Consider the following 22,923-nt stretch of genomic DNA (forward strand, 5'->3'; position numbering starts at 1 on the left):
TGAATGTGTGTGAATGGAGTAAAAAAAATGGGAAAAACAAGGCATATTTCTGTGCAAGTCTAGCCAATAGCTTTTAAATCATGAATAGCATAGAAAAAAAAAATCTCCATAATAATTTGGCACTGAATCCAGACAAATTTAGAAATCTGTCGGCGCCTAACCGCTGCAGATGGGAGCGGTATTGTTACTGTAAATGAAGGCTAAACAGTCAGAGCAATTCTTGCAATGATTTACCACTGGCTTTCATTTCCCACTTAATGCTAATCTGTGTCTCTCCTCATTTTTTCTCCATTTCCTCAATCCATTCTTGCTTGTGAAATAGCTTGTTGCATTTGAGGACATATAGATCATTATTTTTCCATGATCCAATTTTTTGACCAACAATAAGACACATTGAACATGACACTGAGCAGCATGAAAAAAATTGTATCAAATTGGATATGCGTCTCTACAACGGTGCTGTTGACAGTGCTGTCACATTTATCCTCCAACGCCTCGTTACAAACAGCCCACACTCATCTCTCTAAATGACAAAATGGATCTAACATCGAAATGACAACTAGATGACATGTGACACAAAGAATATTTCTATGGAAATCTGATTTTTGTTATGCAAAAACAAGGTATTCTTAGTGGAACAAATGCATGAATGTGCTGTAATCGGTCTTTGGGCACCAATGTCCACCTGCCGAGTCTCCTGTGGTAAAAAGCTACAACCACATCATTAATAATGTAAGACCTGGTTAGACAGTATCATTGATCTGGCTGTATGTGCATGTGTCTCAGGCTAATCAAGGAAGTGTGTAGGTATAGCACATGTGTGGGGTAGTGTGTAGTAATGTAGTGTGAGTGACTTTTGGAAAAAGCAAGTGGCTGCTGCTGCTCGTGGCATCGCTGTGGTCTCCACGGTAACCCCTGTTTAAAGTTTAAAGGCTACAATGTTACTCTAAGGACACACTGAGACAGGTTGGTATTATGGGATGTTTAGCCACACACATGCATCACAGAGCAGATGAGCGATGGGAAATAGGTACAGTGTTAGCACAACCACACAGACAACAATTCCTGAACAATTCCTGCATCAAGCACACAACAGAAAGAAGTTTATCCTTAACTTTTATACCAAATCTCTCTCTCTCTCTCACACACACACACACACACACACACACACACACACACACACACACACACACACACCTCTCTTTTTGTGCATTAACTTTCTTTCTTCCATATTGGCAACCACCTTGTTTTGTTATCTGTTAATCTCTCTTCCGATGCCTCTTGTGATTGGTCGTATTGGTGCCACATAAGAAGAAAGTTGCTGTAAAACATTTTATAATTTATCTCTAAAAACAGTACAGCCACACATGGAAATTGAGAAAGTCCATGCAGAATGCATGGTTTCAGAGGATAAGAGAGCCTGAAGAGTCTTGATCATCCTGGGCCTTGAATCCAGGACCTTTATATTCTCAAGTGAGTTGACTTTCACTGTGAGCCATTGAGGACATGCTTTGCCATGAGCCTTCTCACATTTTGAAGGAACAAAATGACACGGTCCAAAAAAAGAAGCTAAATTTAAATTTGTTGCTGCAGCGCCACCTACTGGCTGAATGGTCCCAATTTGTGTCTTTTTTTTCCTTTTCTTTTTTTAGTGTTCAATATTTGTAAATTCACCAGATATCATATCTACACATGTCCACCAAATGTGGTTGTAATAGCACAACATGTTGATTATGACATTTTATTGTAATGTATGCATTGTTTTTGTTTGTGAGATGAAAACAATCAAAATGTTGGTAAGAAAAAAATAAACCACACATCATTTTCCTGGTTTTGGGTGTTTTTTAAAGTATTTTGGTGATGTTTGATCCAACACTGAGCAAAAAAGATTGGCAGGATCTGAAGTAGAAATATCCATTCATCCATCCATTTTCTATACCGCATATCCCTTTCGGGGTTGCGGGGGGTGCTGGAGCCTATCCCAGCCGTCAATGGACGCGAGGCGGGGTGAAGTAGAAATATGTTGCCTGATTTTGCATATTTTGAATAATAGAATGATGGACCATAGTTTGCGTGAGGTAAACTTTTCTCTCTAGGATTTGCAATGAATTTTCAATTTTTTGAAAATTTTGACTGCAATGTAGATGAAAGTGTGAGTTTGCACTTTTTGCCTTTTTGCTCATTATGACTAAACACAGTAAGCAGTATACAGTAATACAGACACATTTGAAAATAATACAACCCTGATTCCAAAAAAGTTCGGGCACCTAAGAATCCCCATTCTCATAGGCCCCCTCGATGGCAACCAGTATGTGGGCATTTCAGTCATTGCACATTTGCTTGCTAACCACCTCAGCACAATAAAAACTGAAGAGATAATGTGGCTCTTGCACATGGGGCCTTGTGTTTAACTGTAGTTGAATTACTTTAATATTTAATTTGGTATTATGTGTGCATCTTGAATATTCTTAAATAAAGAGGTATTGGGGATGGAGGTCATTTTTGCATGTTTTAGTCATTGCATTCAGATATGTTGCTTGACTGAGAACTGAGTTTATTTCTGTCAGATCTATCAACAGGACATCTATTGTGCTTACAACCTTCCCAGCTGTTGTGCTCATTCAAATTTCACAAACAGAAGGCCAGAATGTGCAGCAGAGATCTTGCGACAAAGGAAAATTGCTTTAGATTTGTGGCAGAATGAGAAAGACGAAGGGACAGGGAGGAGGATAGTTCTGTGGAAGCAAAAGAAAGGATAGTGAGAAGGAAATGAGGCAGTTTCTTCTTCGTTTGCCTCATCAAGGTTATTAAATCAGTAACTCACTCTCTCTCTCTCTGTCTCTCACACACACACACACACACACATGTGCACGCGGCAAAAGCGACTACACATGACATCACCCAGCATGATGAACAATAAGGTCCTAAAGTATTGAAACAAAGTAGGAAATAGCCAGCAGTCCCAGAGTACATCAAAGAAGATGTACAGGGACTCTGCAAAGTACACACACACACACGCACGCACGCACGCACGCACGCACGCACGCACGCACGCACACACACACCCCTCAGTACCCTCGGCTGTGCTGGAAACACAGGTACGTTGTGATATCTTCAAAAGAAAATGGATTCAAACAACGCCCGTTGTACTGTATGTGTCCACAAGGTATTGTCTGCTGCACCAAATGACAAATATTAATTTTCATCAAACAATTCGCCCTCTATCTCTCACTCTCCTGCTATGTGTCTCTCTTGTTTCTCTTGGCCTTTCCTCGGCTGTGAGCCCCTGGGACACAATGGGCTGCTATTTGAAGCCCAGGACCTAGTTTCACCACTACCATGGGCCCTGTCTTAGATGCACAATTTAAAAAAGAAAAAAGATGAGATGGCGGGAGAATGAGACAGATATAGAAAAGAGTTTTGAGACTGAATGTAAATTTTGAAAAGAGCAGTGTGAGGAAATGTCCCCCTGGAAAGGTCAGCGTCAAATGAAGAGAAATCAGGTCAATCAAATCAGATAGGAACGTCTCTTTTTTTCATTTAAACATATAAAAGTAATGGAGCTTAGTCGTGTGATGAGTTACTGACCTGTCCTGGGTGTCTGTGTGCCTTCTCTCCCAATGCATGCTGGGATACAACTCCAGTCCCATGTCACCCTGAACGGGAGTGAGAGAATGGATGGAAAGATGGATAGATGGATGACAGAATTATTCTTTTCCCAGATATGAAATCTGTAAAATATTGCTGACTGGCTTCATCTGACCCAGGAATGGTGCTTTCAAAGACAGGTCTCCATTATGTAAATGTTCCATCATTTTAAACTTGACAGAACCATTACAAATTGTGCTGCAAAGCCTGTGTGATAATTTGCATTTAGTACACAGAGGAAGTGGCAGCACGGCATATCAGGGAAAAAGAGTGTTCTGTTCTTTCGCATGTTACATCCGACAGCACCCAAGCTAATCGAAACAGTACTCACATGCTGTTTGTAAAGCGTTACGATGGATATTGGCTGTTCAGACTAGCTTCATGTGCATTGCCACAGAAATGCATATATGTTGATCTGGATTTAATCCTGATATAAGAGACTTGAAATGATCAGGTTGAATGGAGCCTATATGCTTGTACTCTTGGTGCAGCCTGGTATCATTAGCATCACCTTTGACATTGTGACAATGCAGTGGTAATAGAATGACAAAGATGATGAGGATGAGACCCAGGACGTTGATTTCTAGGAGGACCAGCCCAATAATTTACTTCTTCTAATAAATCTACTGTCTACTGAACACTGGGACAAATATGAGAAATTTCAATCCACCATATCATCCTTGGCTTTTTACATCCACAGGTGACCAAAGAAACTGCATTAAAGGTCAAGAACAAAATGATTGCTGAAATAGCTATGTCCAGAACATCATAAAGAACCTTAAGTAACACCTGCTAATATTATAAATCCATTTGTAATCTTGTCTTTTCCAATTTTTTTTTTCCTCATTCTTTTTTAAGTCATTACAAAACAATCTTAAATTTGACCTCAGTCATGACCTACCAGTGGATTTGCATGAGTAAGAACTGAAATTCTATGCTCCCTTCAATCTTTATGATTGCTGGGCACTGTAATTGTACTGCTCCAATGCAGTCTGAGAGCTTTCTAAATGGATGAACTGATGGAAAACAGTCCTTTTTCCATCCTACAACATTAAAAATTTGCCACATGGAGGAGAGTGTCATTATATTAAAAAAAAAAGAAAAAAAAAAGGGAAAGAAAAGAAAAGAAAAAAAAAAAGAAAAGAAAAGAAAAGAAAAAAGACTGCCTTGAATGACACATACACTCATGACAGAGCTGGAGATGAACAGGAGGCAGAAGGAGATGACTACAGAGATGGATAGGTGTGAAAGAGAAGGAGAGGGAAGCCAGAGATGAGAGATGAGTATATGAGTTGCAGAGAAGCAGGGAGGCCGGGGACAAGAGAGGAGGCATAAATATGCATCGCCATGGGCTATCTTTGTAGAGGAGCTTTGACGTCTGCTGCAAGCTAGAGCTAAGGCGCTTCTGTCATTCCCCTTCCTTTTCCTTCAGCTCCTTCCCTCATCTTTCTCTGCAGCTCTTCCTCTTGAACCTTTTCCTGTTTTTATACACACAGACACACACACACACACACACACACACACACACACACACACACACACACACACACACACACACACACACACACACACACACACACACACACACACACACAGCACCATGCATACAGGCACATGTACCTGACAGCCAATGTTGTCAGTCTCTGGTGCATCAAAACCAATATCAGCTCTCTCCAAATTAATTACCAGCTCTCGCCCTGGCCTGCCTCTGTAATAAGTCTCTCAGGGAGCAGAAGTGATGGGCTACATTGTGTCCTCTCCCTCCCTCCACAAGAGCTGACAGATATTTTCTCCTCAGCCATGGGCTTTCAAGTCCTGATACCCACCAACACCCCCACCACTACCCTGTCGCCCTCACGCTGAGTGGGGAGAGAGGATCAACCTGTGAAACAATCACTCCCTGATTGGCTTTGTGTCAAGGAGAATTAAGTCATGTTCCATAATGGGGTGTGTACCACAGAAATAGCCCCCATGTGTGATGCGCTGGCACAATGTAGATGTAAACGACTTGTTGAATATCAACACGTGCGAATGAAATGTTCAGTCACAGTGAAGCGGGATATTAGTATGATGAAACTGCTCAGATGGCACAGGGCGCAGCCGTGGCAGGACTTTGATCAGTTATCCTCCTGGCTGCCTGCCCAACATGACTGTCCATCTGAACAACACACCATTACAGAAATTGCAACGGAGCTAGGTAAACCAAGCTTGGTAAGAAATGGATCTGAAGTGTTGGAAGGTTGGACTCTCTCCAGAGTCATGCATAAATCTGCCAACAATTTAGCAAAACTGAGGCATAGTGAGCCTTTCTCTGCAAGCTGCTGAGATATAAAGTCTGTGGTCTGTAAGCTGCTTCTGACGTACAAAAACCCATGTTTCCCATATATTCATTCTGCAGCAGTAGTTGTGATGAAGAGATACTGCAGCCTGTTGGCTTGGTCTCAATTATGAGAACTAAAGTCTGGAAGCTGGTTGAAAAATCTAAAATCTGGGGTCTGTGAACTGCTACTGATAAATAAAAAGCAAATCGAAGCTGTATAAAAACTATGAGATGAAATGTATAAATTCTGAGGTGTAAAAACTGTCACATCTGTCAGTTACAAAAATGAGAAGTGCAAGTTGCTTCAGAGGTACAGTGAGGTCAATAAACAGCTGTCTCTCTGATTAGAAAGTGTAGAAACTGCAGTCCTCTTAAACAGCAGTCTCAGTCCTGCATGCTAGTTGTGGGTCTCAGCTATGAAGCCAGAGTCTGGAAACTTCTGAAGAATAAAAGCTGATTATTCAGCTGTTCTAGGCATAAAAGCTGAGTTCTTTAAAGTACATGCAAGCTCTGTCTAAGACATTAAAACTGAGGTCTTTATCCTCCTATTTGTATATAACCAGAGGTCTGTACAAAAAGTGCAGTCAGATAGGTCGGTCTAAAGTATAAAACATAATGTCAGTAAGGTCTCACTGAGTTGTAAAATTCAAGATCTCACACAATGTCCTGTTTTGATCTAACAGCAAGAAAGGCCACGGAGCCACAACTGAGGTCTGTAAGCAGCCGAAGAGGTACAAAAAGAAATATGTAAACTGCATTCAGGCACTGTAAAGAGTGCATTTGCACGAGCATTTTGGCAGCACGAGGCCAACACACAACCACTGTAGCTGTGCACAGAAACAGAGGAAAATACACTCGCAGCATTTGAATACACTTTGACTCCCATTTATGCACACAGAGCTGTTACACTTACAGCTGGAGTCATTAAAATAGAAGTGCAGCTGTTCCGTCAGGCGCATGTCAGATGGACAACTGAAGTGCTGAAGTCTTAAAGCGGTTTCCACGGTCAAAAAACAGCCATCTGTAATGTGAGTTTGAAAAACAGCAAGCAGTTGTAGGGTGCAAAACCTGGGTCCATTAGCTGTATGTGGGTTATAAAAACCTGAAGCTGCTTTATATAACCATTGGTCTGTAATTTGCTTTTGAGGTATGACTTGTGTTGGATTTCAACCAAATACACCCCCACAGAGTGAGTACCAGGTGTGTGGCCTCAGTCCATTTACCTTAACTGATCTGCAACAGCGATTTTTAAGGTGAGTGAAGTCACAGTGGCTTGTCAGCGAATGCTTTACTGAGATGCATTTAGAATGAGTTGCAGGGAGAGGTAAAAGCAAATGACCACACACCATAAACAGAAACAAACACACACACACGCACAGCGAGACACCATTCCCCAAAGCGTTTCCCCCATTCCATTTACAGTAACATTCCAGAAAATAAAACACTAAATATTATTTTAATAAACAATAAAATTGGCTCCTTGCTTTCCACTTAAGCTGTTAACCGGGTGACTCCAGTGGCAGTACGGGGGGAGCAGTTCCTCACTCTAATCCGCATGTAGCTGCGGCAAGGATTTCCAATACTCCATAAATTCAGGGCTTATCTCCAGACAGTGACTAGTAAATGGTAAGCAATGCTATCAATCATGGAGCTTCCTGCTGTGTGATTCATAGTAATGTGTTTCCATTTAAAACTCCCCCGGGGTGGAGGAGAGAGGAGAAGAGGAGAGAACAGCAAGTCTCTAGGCATCAAATTCCCCACAACAATCAATACGTGGAGCTCAAACAGCCCATGCCTCAGCCTGCCCAGGGAAAATAAATGTATTAAGGTAAGGAAAAATGCATTAAAGGGAAATGTGTTCAGGTGAAGGGAGAATAATCAAGAATGAGGCATCAAAGCAAAGGCTGGGAGCATGTGGAGACACTGAAAGGCCTGAGTGGAACAGCTTTGGAATACAGTGCAGCTAAAGCCACATTAGTTCAAAGGCAAAGGCATTGTGGTCAAGGATCAAGAGAGATGGATGCAAAGATAACAGTGATAGTGGATAAATGTGGACTACCTTTGAAACAGTCTGAATGTCTGGATTACGTACTTGAAATGATCACCCTCATCTGCATCAGTAACAGCTGTCATTGTTTGATTTATCTTTATTTGTTTACTTATTTTAGAACAGTGATCTTGGGCTCACTAAAGTCCTAAGAGCCAATATCTTGTTTTATACGACGAGCAGTGAAACATCCAAAATATTCCATTTTGAATTCTAGATGTCACAGAAATGTAGGAGTTTCTCACATTTGAGATGCCAGAACCAGCAAACATTTGGCATTAGTGCACTCATAAAATGAACTCAACGATTAAGCCATTATAGAAACAGCCAGAGATTGATTATTTGTCAACTAATTGACTACTCTATTTCAGCTATGTTCAAATATGTTGATGTTGATGTTGATACACCAATGTTACATTTCATGAATAATACTGCAAGTCATGTCAGGTGTAGTTCTAATACAACTAGTAGGCAGCGATATTATATTAATTGTGTGGGTCTGCTTGAGCAATGAAAACAAATAGGGGCTATTTGGACGTATGTACATTTGAAAAAGTGAAGCGGTACCATATTTACATTGAGGGAATGCATACTGATACTAGTTAGTGCTCTTTCCTATAGGTTATGAACTTATTTGCATACATTAACTTATTGCAACATATTGCCTCAATCTTTTACTTCCCTCGCCCAGAATTTTTGGCCGAAGTGCAACCTTTCTTGAGTGCAAACAGCGAATAATAAGACCAAGTCTACAGCCACACTCGCGGCTCTGTTAGGCTCTAATGCCCATTGTAAAGAAAATCAAGCTGTTGGGTAGATAGACTAAACTTCTGTAGACATAGATATGTTAATGTGAAGCTCCCAGGAGATGAAGTTCACAGAGATCATGAATGTCTGCATTGTAATGATCCAACAGTGATTGAGATAATCCATTCTGAACCACAAATGTCAACCTGCTGGGGGCGCAGAGGGACAAGTAATTAAGAGTCATCCTCTGGGCATGAAGGATGACTCTACCACATTTCATGGCAGCCGAACCAGAAGTTGTTAGGACATCAAACTAAGATGGAAGGAACTGCCAACTGTTATACCCTGAGCAACCAATGTGGCAAGCTAACCTACAGATATACTGACCCTGCCATTCGTAGAGCCTTGCCATTATGGCTTAAAAAAGATGGGTATGTGGACAGGGTAACTGCCTACTCAGTCTGATCATGAAACTAAAATTAAATGCAATGCATTGGAATATATTACTTTTGCTGCAGTTTGAGTGATGCATGTGTGTAAAATCAGAAAAGACCAGGATATCCATCCATCCATCCATTATCTATACCGCCTATCCCTTTCGGGGTTGCGGGGGGCTGGAGCCTGTCCCAGCTACAATGGGCGAGAGGCGGGGTACACCCTGAACCGGTCGCCAGCCGATTGCAGGGCCACATGCAAGGACAAACAACCATTCACACTCACACTCACACCTACGGACAATTTAGAGTCATCAATTAACCTAATGAGCATGTTTTTGGTCTGTGGGAGGAAGCCGGAGTACCCGGAGAGAACCCACGCATGCACGGGAAGAACATGCAAACTTCACACAGAAAGGCCCCGCCTGACCCGGGGATCGAACCGGCAACCTTCGTGCTGTGAGGCACGCGCACTACCTGCTGCGCCACCGTGCAGCCCCAAGACCAGGATATCATTAAAATAAAAAAACAAATCAGTATTTTGCAATCCGTAAATTCATTGCACGTTTGGCTTTGTTTGCAAAACAGAAACACACAGAAAAGCTTTGAATACTGACTTGAAATTGAATTATTACTGCCACAAATATATGAATAGCCCAAAATGTGGGGCAAACCTCAATTACACAAATTACAAGTGACACGTCAGGTTTTTTTGAAGGAAATGCAACAACACTAATTTCCTCCTCCCGCACAGCAGTCAGAGCAGTCAAAGCTGAGTGGGCTGCAGCAACACAACTTCCATCTGCACAAGTATCCTCACCATCTCTATGAGAAGCATCAAGGAAACACACATTATCAATCAGAGCACAACTCTGTGAGGCGTATGAAGAGCACATCAATCAGAGGCTGCAGTGTTTAAATTGCTTGGATGAGAGACGAACTGATGAGTATGAACTCTCCTGGTAACCACACCTTCAAAACAACAAATTGATGTGTGTATAATCTCTATGTGTTAGTTTGCCCATGACTGCCCACCTACTTCCCTGTGCCTTGTAGATAGCCTTGCTAGGAAAAAAACAAACGAAGTAAGACATGTGACTCATGTCTTTCCCTTAAAGTCTGCCTATGCCTACAGGCTTACTGGCCTATTTGACCTAAATGAAATTATTAGTGAGCCGGTGTATTAAAGACCACCTTCCAATTACTTTAGTCAAAGGCCTTATATAGGTTGCTGAAATAGTGCCTAAACACGGATTTACTTAACTGTCAAGGCTCATGGGCGGCCACACATAAGAGGCATTCCCTCCCTGATACTACTATATGCACTTTAATCCTACACACAAACACACATACCAGATCTAGGCACACATAGTGTTATATGGCTGGCGGGTATACGGGCATAATTTTACACCTGTGTCAATATAGGATTTACTCAAAACAATTATTTATCACCAACAGCAGACAGCAAAGGTAAATCAGCAGCATTGTGTCTATGCGCACCAATGATTCACCAGTAAATCACTTTGTACCATACACCTGCTTATGATAAAGCAGGTGATAAATCATGGAAAATTCTGTGTTTTTCATATAAAAGCATTAGTCTGCCACCTCTATCAAACCTGATAAGTGCATCTATATACATACATATATACATATATACATGCTACAGGGTTGTCATTTGTCCTTTAGATTGGTTACTGAATGTCAAAGAAGGGGGTTTAACAGTTTAATCATTGGTATTTTTCTTGTTTATGCTGCTGTTTGGTTCTTTTAACTACAAATAAAACATTTTAAAAAGATGCTGAAGTGTTGTCAGGGGCAGACACCAGAAGAAATGACAAAAGAGCGAGAGGAGGAGGGACACACCAACACAGTTAAGTTTATGACTGGCTCATAAGGCTAAACAAAAAAGTTATTTATGAGATGACCAGTTTACTAAAAGAGAGAGAAATATGGTTTCACTGTGGAACCGGATTCCTTCTTGGGGATTTTGGCAGCTTGTTTCACAGTGGTAGTCCTCAAAGCTGGAAGCTGCTGGCCTTCTGGCCCATGATAGGGCTGTGGAAATTGCTCTAAAATGACAATTGATTAGTCCGCCTAACAAAAGACAAATAAGTTCAAACATTTAAATTGTCTTTTTTTTTGCATATTGTGCCCATAAGATAGCAAAACAATTCACCTAGAGACACATTATTTGGAAAGCTATATTTATTTCAAAATAAAAATGAGCAGTTCAATTTTACCTGTGACTATGGACCCTATTGTCCCATGTTTTGTGTGTAAGAGACTATGGTGATAACAATTTTTGAAACCGGTCCAGTATTGAGCAAGAGCACAGCCACCAGAAGCTATGAAACGGGATGCAATATAATCCCTCCCGGTGGTGGCACTTCATCACTGTACATCCACTAAAAGCATTTAGTTTTTGCTCCTGAATGGCTCAGATTGTCATTCTCAGTGTTTGACAACATTATGAAAAGGATATCTATAGAGATAGACCCTTTTGTTACAGAGTCAAATCTCTTTAGTTTAACCATAAACAGCTGGTATATCCCTCCCACCAAAGCCACCAGACTCCATTTACAGAATCAGTGATTTTATAATTGAAAAACACACTTCATTCAAACATGATAGAAACAAAATAAAACTGACCATTCTTGGTTCATCTTTCACTCTTCCAACAGCCACCACCAACTCTGGTTTGGTTGAAATAAATCATTAATTCACCAAATTCACCAGGGGACGAGCAAGACAAAGGGCGGTCATGTGAGTAACTCAATTATTTTCACTGGATGTAATGGCTAGAGAGACTTAGTGCTGTGTGCTACGTTAGCGCTGCTTTTCTTTTCGCAACTAAATATTACTTTCACACTCAGATGGCCTTTTCCCCACAATTCAGTTATATATTTGAATTAAGAATGTTTGTTGACAGCTTTAGTGTTTGGATGCACCTCACTAAACACACAGAATAATACACGGTATCTGTAGGAATGTATGAATTATTGGCAAAATACAAATCTTCTTCCTGTATTTACATCTATTGCCCAGTTAACAGCTGATAACCTAAAAGTCAATCAGCAGTTTGGACACACTGACATAAATGAACTAATGATAGCATATTGCCTGTTATCAGCAACTAGCCAATCAGTTACCACTCAGTTTTCCCACATGTTATAAGTTTCTCTGTATTCCAGTCTGTTCTGCTCATACCTCTCTACAACTGAACTCCACTCTTTCAGCAAGCAGCATTCTCCTCTGTTGTTTTGTCCTCAACATGACACACACATGCCACAAAAGGAGGAGGAGAAAGATTGCATGTATTACAGATTACGTTCCATGTTTCAGTTGTCCTTCTAGACACACTGTAGGTGACTTGAGGCATTGCTCCTTGAGAGGTCTTTGTGCTGCTCTGTTGAGTGAACAGACTGAGTAAAAGCATGTTGTTGACTGAATAAGAGACCAACAAAATCATAGCACACCAGAGCAATGCTTTCCAAACTAGGCTGGTTGATCATCAATCATTGCTATGGCAAATGTCATGTCAGTAAAAACAAATGGAAAGGTCAAAGTTGTAATATTGACTGTTAAAGTGTGTTGATTGATTTACAAAATTAATGCATGCAGTTGGCAACATGTAAGGAAACGTTCCACCTCAAAAGGTGCCGGTTGTCTCTAAGGAAAAGCCAGGGCCCATCGTGCCGGAAGCTTTGTTGATCCATGTCTCAATAGGTAGGAGGAGAAGATCGGTCCATCTCTCCAGAAACATCACATCATCAAATTTAACATGTATTCCATGTCAGCCACAGTATGTTTTAAAACATGGGGATGTTGGACTTTTTAGCACATTTAAGTGAGCTCGTTTAAATGTTAGGTCTTTGGCAGGCAAATCATTCTTAATCAATGACTTTATCATCAAGCACAAGCTTGATTTTATGTTTTTAACTGAAACTTGGTTAGGACAAGATAACAGCACAGCAGTTCTCAATGGGTCAGCCCATCCGAATTTCAGTTTCATAAGTGAAGTAAGGATGCATAAGAGAGGAGGTGGAGTCGCCATTTTGTTTAATGACAGCAGTCAGTGCAAGAGAGTCTCTTATGGTCAGTTTGAATCTTTTGAATATGTTGCCACTCAATCAAAGTCTCCCTGTCGATCAGTCTTTGTAACCATCTACAAGCCCCCAAAATACAATTCAAAGTTTTCTGATGAGTTTGCCAATCAACTGTCTGTTGTTTGTATTGATTCTGACTGTGTTGTGTTAGTGGGTGACTTCAACATTCATGTTGATAATCTCAATGATGGATGTGCTAAAGAACTTCTAAACATCCTGGAACATTTTGGCCTATCTCAGCACGTAACACATTCAACACATAACAAAGGGCATATATTATATTTGGTTATCTCCAAAGGGCTTAATATCTCTGAGGTTATGGTGACAGATGTTGCTCTTTCTGATCATTACTGTGTGTCATTTAAAATGGCCACACCTGCTATTCTTAACAAAAGTGGAACAGAGGTAATCAAAAAGCGTTATATTAATGATAACACCTGTGCAGTCTTCACTCAGTCTTTTACACCATCAACAACACTGCCCTCAGCGTCAGCTGATGACCTTGGAAATAGTTTCAGTTCCAAAGTTATGACTATTATTGACTCCATCGGCCTAGTTAAGACCAAAGTTTTGTCAGGAAGGAAAAAGGCACCACACTGGTCAAAGTCCAGAAAAGAGTCTGCAGATAGGCAGAGCGCAGGTGGCGAAAAACCAAACTCCAGGTTTATTATGAGATTTACAAAAACAGTCTCCACACCTATAACCATGAACTAAAGAAGGCAAGGCAAGCATTTTTCTCAGAGATTATCAACAGAAACTGTAATAATGCCCGCACTTTGTTTTCTGTTGTGGATAGACTGACAAACCCCACAGCATCAGTCCCTCCTGAGCTGCTGTCCAACAAGTCATGCAATGATTTTGCAGCCTTTTTTACAGATAAAATTTCAAGGATAAGACAAACAGTGTGCAGCTCTGGCTCAGGTAAAACAATAAGTCCATCTGTGCCTTCTTGTTCTCCAGTTAATCTAGCACATTTTAACCTTCTAGATCATACAAGGCTGACAAAAACTGGATCACAGTTAAAATTAGGGATACACTGATAGTGTACAGTTTTCGTCGACTAAAACTAGACGAAAATAGTCACAGATAATTCTGACTAAAGTAAGACTAAAATGCTCAGACTTTTAGTCGACTGAAACTTGACTAGACTAAAAAGAGTATGAACGTGACTAAAACTAATAAAAACTGAAATGACAGCTTGACACAAAGACTAGACTAAGACTAAAATTAAATCAGGCCGCCAAAAACAACACTAGTTACAATACAAGCAATTTAATCAAACATCTGAAGTCACAGCACGAGGCGGAGCAAAAAGAATTCACGTGCGACAACAAGAGACAACCAACTTTGCAGCAGACGCTGGCTAAGTGGGAGAAAATGCCCAGGGACAACCACAAATCACGGAAGCTCTGGCTGAGTATATTGCCCTGGATGACCAGCCACTGTCTGTGGCAGATAATGTTGGATTCCACCATCTTCTCTGTGTACTGGAACCGAGGTATGAGATCCCGAGCCGTACCCATATCACGGACACGGTGCTCCCAAAGCTGCACGATTTCATGAAAAAAACACATTGACAACCTTTGAAGTGAAATATGTGGCAAAGCTGTTGAAAACACAGACACAGAAAGTGACAATTTTGCACTCAGGTTCTTTGGTGATGTGTGTGGCAGTGCCTTGTTTAAAGCACTTTTGTTTAATAAATGTCAGACTCAGTATTCACTCAGTATATGATATGAAGTTTCACTGTCACCCATGTACAAGGAAACCTACTGAAGAATGTTGTACAGATGATATGTGGAAAAAAAAAAAAAAATTCAAAGAAGTCATTTAATGTGTAATGGCGTAAATAATCAGAATCGGTATCTGTATCGGTGAGTCTGCAGCACGTGTCCTGACAAAAACCAGGAAGAGAGATCATATTTTTCCAATACTAGCCACTCTGCACTGGCTCCCTGTAAAGTTTAGAATAGAGTTTAATAGAGACAGAGAGAGACAGACAGAGAGACAGACATGCAGTCACATCTGTCTGTCTGTTTCTGACCATAAATGGCCAGGCACCTTCTTATCTTAAAGAGCTCATAGTACCTTATTGGCCCACTCGAACACTGCGTTCCCAGAATGCAGGTCTACTTATGGTTCCTAAAGTCTCAAAAAGCAGAACAGGAGTCAGAGCATTTAGCTATCAAGCTCCTCTCCTGTGGAACCATCTTCCAGTCTTTGTCCGGGAGGCAGACACTGTCTCTACATTTAAGAGTCGGCTTAAAACTTTCCTTTTTGATAAAGCTTATAGTTAGGGCTGGCTCAGGCTGGTCCTGGACCAGCCCCTAGTTATGCTGCTATAGGATTAGACTGTCGGGGGACATCCAAAGATACACTGAGCTCCTCTGTCCTTCTGTCCCTCTCCATCCACACGCTCTCATGTCCTACCACGGCGTGTTACTAACTTAGCTCCTTCCCCGGAGTCTCTGTGCTTTGTCGTCTTGCAGGTTCCCATGGACAGTGGCTGAATCTGGATTGTGGATTGCAGCTGCGTCTCCTGCCTTGGCCCTGCCTGACATCCACTGCAACTGCTACTGCTATTATCACATCCACTGTCACTGTTACTGTGACTGCATGTCTGTCTCTCTCTCTCTCTCTCTCTCTGACTGCATTTCTGTCTGTCTGTCTGTCTGTCTGTCTGTCTGTCTGTCTGTCTGTCTGTCTGTCTCTCTCTCTCCCTCTCTTGCTCTCCCTCTCTGACCCAACCGGTCGAGGCAGATGGCCGCCCACCCAGAGTCTGGTTCTGCTCGAGGTTTCTGCCAGGTAAAAGGAAGTTTTTCCTCGCCACTGTCGCCAAGTGCTTGCTCATGGGGGAATTGTTGGTTTCTTCGTAGATAAAAGAGCTTGGTCTGTACCAGCTCTATATGGAAAGTGTCCTGAGACAACTTCTGTTGTGATTTGGCGATGCATGCATGATGCAATGCATCCCTAGTTAACATCCACAACATGCTGCCTTGATACTCTGCCAACAAACTTTTTAAAAAATGTTTTTAATTGCATAGCTCCAGATGTGTTGGAGATAATAAATAATCTTCTTCAGTCTGGTCAGTTTCCCCAGGCCTTGAAAACTGCAGTAATAAAACCTCTCCCAAAAAAAGGCTAATCTGGATGTTTCAGTAATAATTATTACTGAACTATTAATACTTTATTGATGCTGCTGTATATTGGAATTTCCCCTCATGGGACTCATAAAGGAATATTGAATTGAATTGAATTGAATTGAATTGAATTGAATTGAATTGAATTGAATTGAATTGAATTGAATTGAATAAGTAACTACAGGCCAATATCAAATTTTCCCTCTCGAGGAAAAATTACTGAAAGGGTTGCTTTTCAACAAACGCATGCTTTCATGCAGAACAATCTTTTGCATCTTTCTAATGCATTTCAGTCTGGATTTCGTCCACACCCCAGCACTGGGACTGTACTTATCAAAGTTTTAAATGACATACAGTACACACCCCCAGGCTGTGTAAGGGCTATTTGACCAAGAAGGAGAGTGATGGAGTGCTGCAGCAGATGATCTGGCCTCCACAGCCACCGGACCAGAACCCAATCGAGATGGTTTGGAGTGAGCTGGACCGCAGAGTGAAGGCAAAGGGGCCAACAAGTGCTAAACACCTCTGGGAACTCCTTCTTGGAAAACCATTTCAGGTGACTACCTCTTGAAGCTCACCGAGAGAATGCCAAGAGTGTGCAGAGCAGTAATCAGAGCAAAGGGTGGCTATTTTGAAGAAACTAGAACATAAAACATGTTTTCAGTTATTTCACCTTTTTTTTGTTAAGTACATACAGTAACTCCACATGTGTTCATTCATAGTTTTGATGCCTTCAGTGAGAATCTACGATGTAAATAGTCATGAAAATAAAGAAAACGCATTGAATGAGAAGGTGTGTCCAAACTTTTGGCCTGTACTGTACATCTGAATAATGATGCCTCCAAAACCTCAGTCTTAGTATTATTAGATCTCAGTGCTGCCTTTGATTCGGTTGATCATGACATACTTATTGACAGACTGGAAAAGTGGGTGAGACTTGCTGGCACTGTACTACACTGGTTCAAATCCTATTTACAAGATAGAGACTACTTTGTGTCAATTGGTGAGCATGTGTCTGAACGAAAAAAGATGATGTGTGGGGTGCCACAAGGGTCCATTCTCGGACCACTTCTTTTCAATATCTGCATGTTGCCCCTAGCTCAGATTATGGAGCATCATAATGTTTCTTATCATACTTACGCAGATTATATACAATTTTATATTTCTGTGTCATCACATGACTACAGTCCCTTACTTTCATTGAATGAGTGGATGTGCCAGAATTTTCTTCAGCTTAATGCAGAAGGACAGAAGTGATTGTATTTGGCCCCAAAAATGAAAGGTCAAAGGTCAGTGCTCACCTTAACTCCATGTCACTGACAACAACAGATGAAGCCAGAAATTTTGGTGTAATTATTGATTCGGACCTGAATTTTAACAACCACTTAAAGCTGATTACCACATCAGCCTACTACCACCTGAAAAATATAACCAGAATCAAGGGTTGTCTGTCCAAAGAAGACATGGAAAAACTTGTTCATGCATTCATTTTAGGTAGGTTGGACTATTGCAATGGAGTCTTTACTGGCCTAAACAAAATTCAATTAGGCAACTACAGCTGATCCAAAATGCTGCTGCACGAGTCCTTACAAACACCAGAAAAATGGATCATATCACATCAGTCCTCAGATCACTACACTGGCTTCCTGTGAGTCAAAGAATAGACTTTAAAATTTTACTGTTGGTCTACAAAGCATTAAATGGTCTAGGACCAAAATTTATTCTAGATTTATTAACTCCATATGAAGCATCCAGACCCCTCAGGTCATCAGGGACAGGTCTATTGTGTGTTCCCAGAATGAGAAGCAAACAAAGTGAAGCAGCTTTCAGTTATTATGCTCCTCACCTGTGGAACATTCTCCCTGCACACCTTATTATTTACTACACATTATTATTTACTACAGCTTTTACTTAAAGTAAATGTATTTGCTCAATGGTTTTAATCATTCTAAATGCTAAATTATTGTCTTTTACTGGCTTCTGTTTTTAATTTTCCTTTAATTGTATTTTGTTTTTATTTTTCAATTCTCTTGTAATCTCTCTCCTCCTTTCTTTCTTTGAAATGTATTTAATGTATTTTTATGCGTCTGTAAAGCACTTTGAATTGCCTAGTGTATGAATTGTGCTTTCTCCAGTCTATAGCAAGCTAACAATAACTAATACAGATGAAGAGACAAACAAAAACATCCATTCGTTCATCATTCACTCTTCTCATGGATTCTTTTTTGTTTGTGATACATTTGCCCTGTAATATCCCCAACGTGATGAAACCATTCATAAATTCAGTCAGTTATAGTTAACTAATGTATGTAAACTTGCCACTGTTGAAATAGTGGTTGCATAAAGTCTGAGTCAAACCGTCCACCTGCATGCATGTGTGTGTCATAGGTGCACTTCAGGACTTTAACAAGTAGCTCTACAGCTCTTTTTGGGGCTCTACACATTGTACAGTCACAAAGGAAATATCATATGTTATACCACTGCCTGGTCGAGATCATTGTAGAGATGCAATTAGAGCTGTGGAAATGTATAGCATGCCGAATTTACCGTTACCCACTTAGCCATGTACAGTGATTATTTAAAAAAATAAAAAAATAAAAATAAAAACCCACTTTTTTTAAACCTATGTTTTATATGGAGTTTGTTGTTGTTACCTCAAACATTTGATATATATACACATCCAAGGTCCAACCGGTGCAGTGGAGAAAATCCTGAAGCTCAGTCCACATGTGTGCAGCAGGCATGCTCCTCTGGCATGTGGCCTTGTGCCTTGCAGCAGCCAAAGCATACCATCCAGAAATCCATAGAAGACACCAATTTCAGTAAATCTCTCCTCTTTTCAACTGCAAATGTACATTTGTACACAGTTTACAAATACTGACCATAGTCAGAAAGTTTCCCACGCATTCAGTCGCTGGTAAGGCCAACAGCTAGCACCTGGCAGAACAGAACTCTTATCAGCTTTTGGATCTCTTTTGAATGCAACACAAGCAACAGCATGAGCACAAAAACACACATTTTAGCATTTGTAGCAGACTTGTGTGTCTGCACATGCAAGTGTAAAGAGAGAATCACGCAAATTGCCTCAAATAAATTTACAATCCAATATGCTAAGAAATAAATGCATACATACAAGCAGAGCGGTAATCCAAGTGGGAATCACTGCACGATTACTTGATTGACATTCAAATAGGCTGGAACCAGTCAGAACAGCAAAGAAGGCAAAGTAAAAGTAATGCATTGTGACGTGAGAAAAACAGCCAAAATCTGAGATACTATTCTACACTGAGACTCTGTGGCATATTCCCATTAAAACACAACAAAGCCCTAACAAACATGTCACCAACCAAACACAGCCTAAATGGAAATAGGTCTGCTTTCATTTTACTTTCATTCTTCGATAATCGCTCGCAGACATGAGGGAAATGGAGTCAGAGTAATGCTTGGTGAGCACAAAGGACCTTTTCCTTGTGCAAATGATCCATTTAGACTTTGCCCTCTCTCTCTGTGCTTCCATCAAGTCAACACAGTCACAAAACTCATAAATATATTTTACCAAAGCCCATTAGTGATCTATTTCAGCCTTTGAATTAAACTTTTCAAATAATCTCCCCACTCTTTCATAAGCATACATGAATGATGAAAAACCAGGGAAAAAAAAAAATCTATATATATATATGTGTGTGTGTGTGTGTGTGTGTGTGTGTGTGTGTGTGTGTGTGTGTGTCGTCACACAATCCAGCCTTGCTGTCTCTTCCCACTTCAATTTGGATGGTCTGGAGGAGGTGGTGAGAGGCCACGTGAAGAGAGATGGAAAGGATAAATGGATGGCTTCTGTCATTCTAAAGGCAGATTTCTCATTATGGCCAAGTTAAATCAAACCAAGATGACAATTTAAGGCTGATTAGGGCAACACATTACAGCAGAGCTGAGATTATGAAAGGGAGACCCATCGTAAAAATGTAAGAGTTGATAGAGTAGCTGCTATTTCATATCAGGATAAATATAACCACTTCATGGTAATGGCTTTTGAAGTGCTGTCCCCTAAAACTAAATTATTTGAGCTGATCTTCTACATAGAAAGATGTCTTTATCAATCATAGTCCTTGAGATTGTTTGCAGTAAAGAGGATGCATGTACCCAATCTCCCTTTAAGTGACGAAAGGCCTCCAATATTTGGCAATGATTCACATCCAGCGATCAATACCCCATTATTTAGGTATCTACAATGCATGCCATTGTACAGTATAAGTCCTATTACATCTATCCTGAAGAATGTCTGTGATAGTGGTAGTCAAGGTAGAAACACGCATTCTCTATTTATTGTATACATATATTAATAAGCAAGGTGATGATGTCTCCACATTACACCTTATTGCAAGATGTCATGCTGAAGAGGATGAGTGCTGCAGAGCACTCCTAACCATGTGTATTCTCACTGTGAAACAGGAAGGCACCAGAATCAGCCTCTGCGTGGGACCAGGAAAAATTCAAAGTGTTCCCAGTTCCCATACCAGGTCAAATCACCAAAACCAAGGTCAAGAATAATCTTAGAACCTTGAGGACTCCATTTGTATGCGCACTCGAGAATGTGACATTGCCAATACAGTTCCAGCGTTGTTGTTTCGGATGGTCAGGATGATCATGTTTCACATGGTTTACCACCTGCTGCTTGGAACAGGTCAGCAATGCACAGCACACCTGCGTTCTGTAATTTTGTTACTAGAATTGGTAAAAGCAAAAGCAAACACATCAACCTACGAACGTCACCCCTTTATTTATCTATTGCTCATCTGTTTACGCTTAATTCTTCCAGGGATTCCCAATTTTGTAGATAGATTTAGGTGGCTTTGTGCAAGACTGGTGATCGGGCAGGCAGCACGGGACAAGCAGGGATGACAGAACTACAATGGCAGTAAGAAAACGTAAATTATCCATCTAATGAGAAAAGTGGAAAATATTCACTAAGGGTATGTGACTCACACAGTGTCCAGCATATCATCATAAATCAATCTCAGTTGATATCTAAAATGTTGAAATACATATCATGACCTGCTCTTCCTCATTACTTCACCCAACTACCTATCCCATTCAGTGTGTGTTTGTGTATGCCACTATTTGAGGTGTTGTATGTGTGTGTGTGTGTGTGTGTGTGTGTGTGTGTGTGTGTGTGTGTGTGTGTGTGTGTGTGTGTGTGTGTCAGATAGGTCCAAAGGCACGGAAGCAGCCTTGGCCAGCTAGTGAGGTACCAATTTCTATCAGTGGGCCCAGGCAGAGACAAAACAGCCTTGATGCTTCTACAATAACAATCCACAATGCTGTTTCTACCACAGAATAGCCACCTCATAACTGTAACAATGCTGTAGGGCGAGAGCCACCCTCTCCCACTTTCAATTTTCTCTGGAGGACTTTTAAAAGTGCTGTTAAATGGGAAGTTCCATCCAGCAAACATTATTTTTAGACAGTGTTCCAACCACCTCAGTTTAGACATGCTCCACAGGATTTGTTGCTCCACAGAGGCTAAATGTGGGCTTAAAGGAGGTCAGGTAACTAAAAAGCTGAACAGCTGCCTCAGGTGAACATTTTCAGACTCTTAAGAAAAAAAAAGAGAAAGGAAAAGCCTTAAGAGAATTGGGAGCACATATCTAAAGCAAAATCCTTCGCTGAACCAAGAGATATTTAAGAATTGTTTGGGTTTTAAAAATGCCCAACTGTTGTTAATCTGTTTAATCTCATTCCAAACAACACTGCTATCTCTACCTCTACCATTGATCATCTCCCTGTGCATCTGATCCCCTGAGAAGAGAAAGGCTTGTTCCACATAATGCTTCTCACCAGCCAATCCTCTTAGTGCCTAATAATCTCCTTTATTCCAAATAGGTATCCACAGTTAGCATCATGGCACCTTGCAGCCCCCTAAGCCACAGACGCTAGGGCTAAACTGGTTAAATCTGTCTGTGGGTTTGATCCCAAGGGTGATTGACATTAACCTTGCTTGCTCACTCACCACTGCAGGTGGTGTTTTTCCAAAGTTACAAGACACGTACGTTTATACACGTACAGTTTTGTTGGTGGGAAATTGTGTTTGATTAAAGTTGACTATGATGTTCTATAGTCTTAAAGAGCTAGATTTACATCTTGTTTTAATGTAAATAATCACTGTAAACAGCCAATCAAAACAATACAAAAGATGTAACAATACATTTACAGTTTCGACTTGTAAACTGCTTAGACCAACAACAAAAGAGACCCAATTCACCTTTTCACTGCATCCTACAATCGGTGTAGTACATGATTTTCTTGGTAGGATCAACATGACCTCTACTTTTTGTTTCTTTCCATCTCAGTCTCCTACTCATCAGGTTTTCTCGTTCAGGATGCTAGTCTTTTGTCTTGGGTATAGAAGTGGACTGGTCAGCTGGCAGTACCAGTTACCTTGTACAAATTCCATGAGAATTCTGTATAGAGGTACTTCTGG

At 40.7% G+C, this 22,923-nt stretch overlaps 1 protein-coding gene across 2 annotated transcripts in view; it reads right to left on the reverse strand.

Moving 5' to 3' along the window:
- The window catches only part of LOC139330296 (inactive N-acetylated-alpha-linked acidic dipeptidase-like protein 2), a 520,996-nt gene extending 514,034 nt beyond the window's left edge, over positions 1-6,962 (reverse strand). The window contains exon 1 of one of the 2 annotated variants that reach the window (XM_070961134.1): positions 6,882-6,962. The gene's annotated coding sequence lies outside the window, so the exon portion shown is untranslated. Of the gene's footprint in view, positions 1-3,588; positions 3,619-6,881 lie in introns of those variants that run through there. The other variant, XM_070961135.1, reaches the window with a different exon arrangement.
- Between the last annotated feature and the right edge of the window lie 15,961 nt (positions 6,963-22,923).

The sequence above is a fragment of the Chaetodon trifascialis genome, chromosome 4 (genome assembly GCF_039877785.1).
Source record: "Chaetodon trifascialis isolate fChaTrf1 chromosome 4, fChaTrf1.hap1, whole genome shotgun sequence".
Lineage (NCBI taxonomy): Eukaryota > Metazoa > Chordata > Actinopteri > Chaetodontiformes > Chaetodontidae > Chaetodon > Chaetodon trifascialis.